The following is an 8,293-nucleotide window of genomic DNA, read 5'->3' as shown; positions in this document are numbered from 1 at the left end:
AGAAAGGGGCTTCTAGTCTACTTACCATCTACTCTTGCATTGAAATATTTCATATACCTCTGCTCTGCAATGGCTAGTCAGTCATTTTGTTTAAAAAATCTGTGTTTGTTCTCGAGAGCATCAACTAAGCAAGTGCAAATGTGAACATGACCCATTGTTTTTAGAAGTCAGTGAAACTGCCTCTCAAAATACTGTAATATTTTAATTTTGATATCTTTCATATTTATTGGTACTGCAAATGTGAAGTACTGTATTGAGAAGGTGTTCATAGAGAGAGAAGTAGTGTTGAAGATGAGAAGTGCTGTATGCTCTATATGGCTGTCTGAAAATATAGTAACATAATGGGAAGATGTGCATCTTCATAGAATATTTTCAAAGATTTTTTTCATGCAGTTACCATTGATAACATTTGTGATGGCAAACACTCCAACTGTGTAGTCACCTTGCAGACTTATTCTATCTCTACTGTGTTTTTAACTTTATATCCTGAATTGTCTTATTTTTATTATCTTCTATTCAGTACAGTATTCAAAAATATTAATTTTGTATTTTCTGTTTTCTATACAGTACAATACAACATTTCTTTTACTAACAAAGGTGTAAGTACTACACATAATTTTCTGTTATAAAAATTTAACCATTTTACGGCAGCTGCATTAATCATAGTACTTTAGTACTAAAGTGAAGTTGGTATTTTTATTATGCTTATATTTTCATTATGCAGTACTGTATATAATTGAAGGTTATTTGCTTATAGCATAATACTTTGGCAGGTAGGACTAACTCAAGTCTACCTATTTGATTGTCACTAAAAGCAAATTGTGGACAGAAATGTGAAATATTCACCGGTGATATAAATTTTCTCAACTGTAATGAACACCTCATTCTTCTGTGTTTGGCGATTGAGGTATAGTTTATGTTGAATGTTATGGAGGAAGGATGTTTTACATCATATTATTAAGCTTTCTAGGAATCAATTCCTGACTTAGTAACAGTGGGTGCCAGGGAAATAAAATACATGCCCTCTTTTTCATATGAAATATAATATGTGAAGTTAAATTTTTTTATGAATTAAAAAATTGGGGAGCATGATAAGAGCAGAAACCTGGCAACCAAGCCCTTGAAGCATCCTGCTGGGTCTGTCTGTGGTACTCTTACTTTTTGTTAAGGTGTACGCTTTTCAACCATTATTTGACTGCCAGATTATATACCATTATGTTGATGCCTGTTCTCTTACCATTAGTTGGCAGCTTACGGTTGAGCAATTAGTCCTTGTTGTAGTTTCTAAGCCACAATTGTGTCACTAAAGTTTTTGGAATGTGAATCGGCAGTAATATTTACTTGACCTGAATCACCTCATGTGATCTGCATGTTACCAATAGTTTTAATTTTATAAGAAGCAAAATTTATTGTTGGCACATTGTGAAAAAGCCAGACACAATAATTAATAGGTTGATATGATATTGTGATATATCGGTTACCCTGCCCCGGTGTTTATTAAGAGGGTAGCATTACAATGATGGATAGTATTTCATTACCCAGTGTTTCCAAAGGATGCTCATTATTATAGTGACTATGTTAAATTTCCCCAAGTTTATAAAATGCATCCTAATATGTATGTCTTAATTCAAATAACAGCAATATGTTACCGAGAAGCAAATATGTTACCAAAATATCTAGTAGTGAAAATATTAGACTTAAGTCGTGTTATTACTTTAGTAAATGCTGTTTAAATTAGGTCTTAATAACAATCAGTGTTTCAGAGTGGATACAAGGATATTTTTTTTTATTTGTTTGTTGTTTATTTAACATTATTAACAACTACACCTGTGTAAAAAGTACAAAGATATAGCAAGATTGATATCAGTCTATGATATCTACATATCTGTCACTTCCCAACCCACACCCCATGGAATAAGGTGCACATGTGCATATCAATTTAATTATTTTGATTTATTTTTTATCTTTCCCATGCTTATAATAAACTTTGTTCATTTTTACAATATGTAATGTGATTGGGACTGGACACAATAACCCAAGTATCTCATCATTGTATGATTCTGAGACATATCTTAAACTTGTAAATCTATTTGCTTTGTTTGAATGTCATCTGGCAATACCAGATTGTTATTAGATTTAGGGATTTTTACCAAGTTTAAATTTATTTGTGAAAGGAATACACATATATGGTGGAATATATGTACTTTTCGTCTTGTATATTCATGTGTTGGAATTTTTCATTATTTAGTAATTTTCTCAAGATAAATATGTATTTTGATAAAGTACTGTGGCATAAAAAGTCACACACTCCTCCATGTGCTTTAGTGGCATTCCAATCCAGCTGAGGCTTGAGATGCTTTAGCTCATATACCTTGGTGTTGGTTCTCAGTATATTAACACCACCTTTTAGTCTTTGGGTTATTTACCACAGAGTTCACAGTGTGCTAATAATTTTATAGCATTTGAGGAATGGAAATTATTGACTTCTAATGCACTGATAAGAAAATAGCCACATATGTGAATAATATCCATCATCTTTTTTTTTTTTTTTTTTTTGTGTCAGTCTTTTAAGATTCATGGAACAAATAAATTGCCTATTGTTACCAATACAAATGATAAGGGCAACAACTCTATGTATCAATATGTAAGGCTTAGATTTTGATGCTGGTAACTGTGCCTAGCATAAGGGCAAGTTAAGTTCTGATGTTGTTTGAGGTTGCCTTAAAATAGTGGGCACACGTACTGTAGTTTTGATGTGCGTAATATTGTTGGATTGTTCACAAATGTTGATTAGGTTATCACAAAAATTGCCATCATTTAATTTTCAACTGAAGAAGGTGTTGTTGACTGTGGGAAAGTAAGGATAAGTTTTTCATATTTTTATAAAAATGCAAAATGTAGTTGAGCACCTTTAGTTAGATTCCTTATCAATGTAATAGCACAAACTCTATGGAAAGTTCTCCTGATTTTTGCTCCAGATAACCAGTATGGTTTCTCCTATCATTTTAAGTATGTTTTATAGGCATTTAATAGTTATAGGCAGTTGTATATTTGTTAATAGATTTAGCAGTTTTTGTATAATGTAACACCTGTGGTGCAGTTACCATTTGGCTGCCTCTATTCACCTAAGATAAATTAAGTTACCATTGCCTGGACCTGGATGGAAGTGCATCTGTACCATGTATTACACATTTCATGGCCCTTGTTGCATCATATTCATACTTACAAATGTTACCATTAGTAAAACATTCACATTGTTCTTTCACCTGGAGGAAAAAAAAATTATACAATATACAAGTATTTAGTAAAAGGTGAAAGTTTTATGGTTGTGTCTTTGTACGAACTTCTTTGAAAGAGGGCATACAGTATGCACAGTCAGAAACAAACCGCTGTATTGTATGTCATGAAAGAAATGTTGTAACTTGGAATTTTGCATTTAAATGCCAGGTTCATGGAACTATATTTAATTGTGTACATTGATCATGTGCCTTACCTGATAAAAATGTGCTCACAGTGGAATTGCGTTGGCTTTGGTGAGTGTCTTAAAATATGTGATAATACGTTTGGCTATGTTGTGACAAAGGGGAGTGTGCCTAGTTATTGGTTTGTGATGAAGAACTATGTTTTTAGGTTTTTTCAGTATTCATTTTATTTAATTCTTTTAAGCCTATCAGATTAGGACAATAAATCAAAATTTGAAGAAAACATGCAAATTGGTACATAGGTGTTTTTTTTATAAGCTCTTTCATATAAAAGGAGGACAAACGTGATCCCGTTATGTATGTTAATTTGTATAATTTTAACAGTTACAATTTTGTGTATAATCTATTTTCTCAACTGCTGAAATATAAAACCAAATGTGATAAGAAATATAGTCTCAGAGAGCATTGTTGAAATGTTAAATGCAGTTTCAAACTACTGTACCTGTATTATTTGAAGTTCTACAAATCACAAATTCTAAACAATTCTTATAAAAATTTAACAACCTGCTGGAATATGGATGTTAAAACCCAATCATAGGGAAAGTTTAAAGAGAGGATCACAACTGTACGTATTTACTGAATTTTTTATGAGAACTTCACTTATACAGTGTGTGTTTTATTGATAAGATTGCAGTTCTGATAGTGAAGTAAGCAAAGAACGATTGTGAATTTATATAAGTAAAGTGCTTTATGTTCATGAGAAGTTTGGAGTCTCTTCAGTTTATGAGTATCAGGACAAAATTCTTAATTACCCTTCCCTAACCTGAATCTTGGAATACTGTACAGAAGTATATTAGTTTCTCCTTTGGCCCGATACTTTTCTTCTTGAAAACATAAATCCACTCTTATTGTACTTTTCTCTACCACTTTTAATACTGTAGTATAGAAAGAGACCAATCTCAGTAAATGGCTTCCTGGACAAAATAGTCTTTTTAGTTATTGTGGTAACTGTCATACAAAACTTACTTGTTCATCCTGTATCAAAACATATACATACGGTAACAACACAAATATGTACTGAATTTGTTGAAAATTAGTAGTCTGAATGCCATTTTTTTTTCTCTCACTAAAGAAAGGTTAAATTAAAAGAAAAAAGTTTTGCCATTCGACTGTAGATATATAAAAAATGAAGGTTATATAGTATACCTTTTATTACTAGAGTACAGCATAGATTTATACATATTTAGTGCAGAGAGATTGTGCAAGAATTAAATGATTAGATTTAATTTAATAACACATTTACACCTCATAGAGACAGATGATCAGTTCATATTTATATAATCATTAAGTAGCTAAACAACAGTGAAAAGAGAGATACTTTGAAGGAAAAAACAGCATTGTTTGGCTGTATGTTGTATGAGTGTAGTCGTCAGCCAGCCACAATGTTTGTCTTCCCCTCACAAAATACCTCAGTTTCTCCTTAGTTGTCCCACTGCCCACATCACAGACTCTGTGGGTTGCATTCTGTTGCTCCTGATATAGACTCTCTAGTATTTATATAGCTATTGATTATTTGCATACAATAACTCAAGAAAAAGGTAAAGAAAAATTATATTTTAGTAATTGTGTTTCCTTAAACTTCAGTTGCTAATGAATAAGACAATTAACACACAAGCCTTTGTTCTACAATTTGCAATAAATGGTATTAAATGTATTAGGGTAAATCTTACAATTATGTTAAATGTCATAGTATTTCGGCTAAGAATAGTGCTCTGCGCTTTGAACTTTTTAATATTTCCACCAGGTGAAACATAACACCACTTACAACACCTTAAGATTCCCTACAACATCACAAGAATACATGTACAATAATGCTTAAAACACTGCTTCAACAATGACATGATGTATGATTCAACTCTTGTCAAGGGCCATAGGAGTTTACCAATTTTTTAGATTTATGTCATTCTTCACTTCCCGGTTGAAAATACATTTCCGTATTAATAAGTATTGGACGAGTATTTATGCAATTTTCAATTGACTTAAGGCAAATTGGAGTGACCACAATCTATTGTTTTAATTATTACATAATTTGTTAGTAAGGTGTGTGTTTATAAATGCATAAATGCAATACAGTACAGTGCATTTATAATACAGATTTGGTTGTCACTAAAAGTGTACAGTATGCTTCAAAGTCAATAGTACTGCAGGCATAAATTTTAATGAGTTTACCAATATTTGAAATCCCCCTTTAGGTTTCCTAAGGTGTCAGTGGTTCAAGTTTCCCTAGACACCCCAAGTCATTGAGGTGTGATGGCAGTTATGCATTATTATTGAAATAGGATTCAGGGGTTTTGATTTTTATTTATTTATTTATTTATTTTTTTCTTGGTATTGTCCCCTTTGTCACACATAATGCAAATGTATTGAGCTTATGTCTTTTAACTCCAAGTGCATGAACTCCCAGTGTTTTGTTTGAAAGGAAATTGTTAAGTTACTGTATATTTAAAAATGTACGAGTTGGAGTCAAGCAGTTAGCAATGTTTTACATTACTAACAGCCATATATGTTTGTTATTTAAGATATTACCAATTTTTCGTTTAATGTCAATAAAAGATAAATTTCTGAAAAATTATGTTACATAAATAAGCTATATTAGGTTCACTTTAAACCTCAACTAAGAATGATTTAGTGGGTAATGTAATGTACACATCATTTTGGTATATGTGTACTGTACTCCATAATTATACAGTATCATAGTATTTAATTTTACATACCAGTACTGTACCATTAAGTCTAATTATTAATGTGCTCACATTACTATGTATAATGCAGTGTACTCTTATTACAGTGGATAAAACGGTGCACATAAATTACTATGTTTAATGAAGTGTTTTTGAGTGATAGTTATATTCATAATACTGTATGTCTTTATTAGGAGATTGTATGACAGTATACCTGAGTGTATAACATTCATAATGTATGCATGTGTTCATGTATTAGAATGTACTACTGTACTTTGTATTCATACATCAGTTTGAAAGTCTCTTAATACATAGCCTAGGTAGTATTTAACCCCTTCACTACAGGACTCCACTTTTAATATTTTGTTTGACCAATGCAAGTTAAATTTATTGAGCACAGAGAGACAAGGGGTTAATATTATCTACTTTTAAATCATAATGCTCAGTATAGGTGTGTCAGCAAATGGAACAAGGAATGAGGAAATTAATATGAATAACATAGGAAAGGAAATTGATAGATGGATTGAGAAGTGTATGGATGGTGAGAACTATATCCTGAGAATTATCAAGTTATAGTTATGAGTGTGAAGCATGGGCTCCTCAGACATAAGGATCAAATTAGAGATGAGAGAAATTATATGCTTGAGAGCTACATGTAGGGTGAATGGAATGCAAAGAATAGTAAATACAGAAATACCAATGAGGTGTGACAGTACAAAAAATGTGTCGGGAAGCTGATAAGGGTGTGCTCAAATGGTGTAGGTACAGTATTGAGAAAATGGAAGTGAAAGATTGGTAAAGAGTGTATAATTCAGGGGTGGATGGTCAGACAGAGAGTGTGGAAGATGAGGAAGGATATGGGGTGAAGGACACACTAGGAATGAGGGAGGATTGACACCCAGACAACACCAGTGACTGTGACTGACCGTAGAACATGGTGTCAAGTGGCTTTTGGGAATGGTTGTGTCTGCTGATGGATGATACAGTGCAGTAATAGGTTGTGCAAAACAATAAAAATAATCCAGATTGATTCTTGGAAACATTTTGTGAAAGATCAGTAAAAATGAATGATGTCACACTTGTCATCCTCTACATATTCTCACAACTTGTATTTCACCCATCATTTTAGTAAAAATGTAGTGCACTGTGTTATTCTGTGCTGTAGAGTGCACTGTTTTTGTGTAAGTGATTTTTTTATGTGCACAAAAATAGTGGAAACCACATGGTACAGTATCAAATTGGGAGGTCTGTCACATAAGTTGCCTGGATATGTGATTTGTTGTATTAAAGTAATACTGTATGAAATTAAAGATGTTTTATAATAAAGTTATAAACCAACAAATGTCTCAAGGTCAGAAGAAAGAAAAATCGCAATGTGACTCGCCAAGTTACATTTGTGCTTATCTTTTTAGTGTCAAATTGGTGCATATTGAATTTAAAGTAGAGTAAAATTATACTTAATATATTGTAACGTGTTCCTTGGTAACCATGTTTTTTGAAGGGTATTACCATTATATACCTGAACTTGAAAACCATCAGGAGTCAAACATGCATTATTTCATTTTAATTTTTTATACCTTAGAATAGTACAGCAAACATATACCATTTGTTTTATATGTTATGTGATCTTTAACTAGAATATGAGTGAGAACAAAAAGAGTATCAACTGTTTAGTTTGGTATTAATTTTAGGAAAACATGCATTCATTTTCTATTTGTTTTCAAGTTGTTCAACATCCACAAAAGAATAAATGTAAACTTTTGGATACATTTAAACATTTCAAGTTTTTCACATTTTTGTAATTAATGTTGAATTGTTAAATTTGTATGAAAATAAACATGAATGAAAAATTTTAGTACAGTATAGTGAATTACCCTCAATTTACATTTTGTAAGACTTTAACCCTTTGGCTGCGGAGATTACCCTAGGCTGAATAAAATCATCTAGCGGTAGCCAGAATAAGTAAACAAAAGAATACAGCAACACTTATGCAAGACAACTCCAGATTCTGCATACAACTATAGGTAAATGTGAGATCAGGTCATACTCCTGGAGTCGGCTTTTGGTTGTGACCTCTAACATGCACTCAGCTGTGACTGACCCAAGCTGACCAGCCCGATCTTAACCAGA

The sequence above is a fragment of the Homarus americanus genome, unplaced genomic scaffold (genome assembly GCF_018991925.1).
Source record: "Homarus americanus isolate GMGI-L3 unplaced genomic scaffold, GMGI_Hamer_2.0 scaffold19318, whole genome shotgun sequence".
Classification (NCBI taxonomy): domain Eukaryota; kingdom Metazoa; phylum Arthropoda; class Malacostraca; order Decapoda; family Nephropidae; genus Homarus; species Homarus americanus.
Note: the sequence above shows the minus strand (reverse complement) of the source record.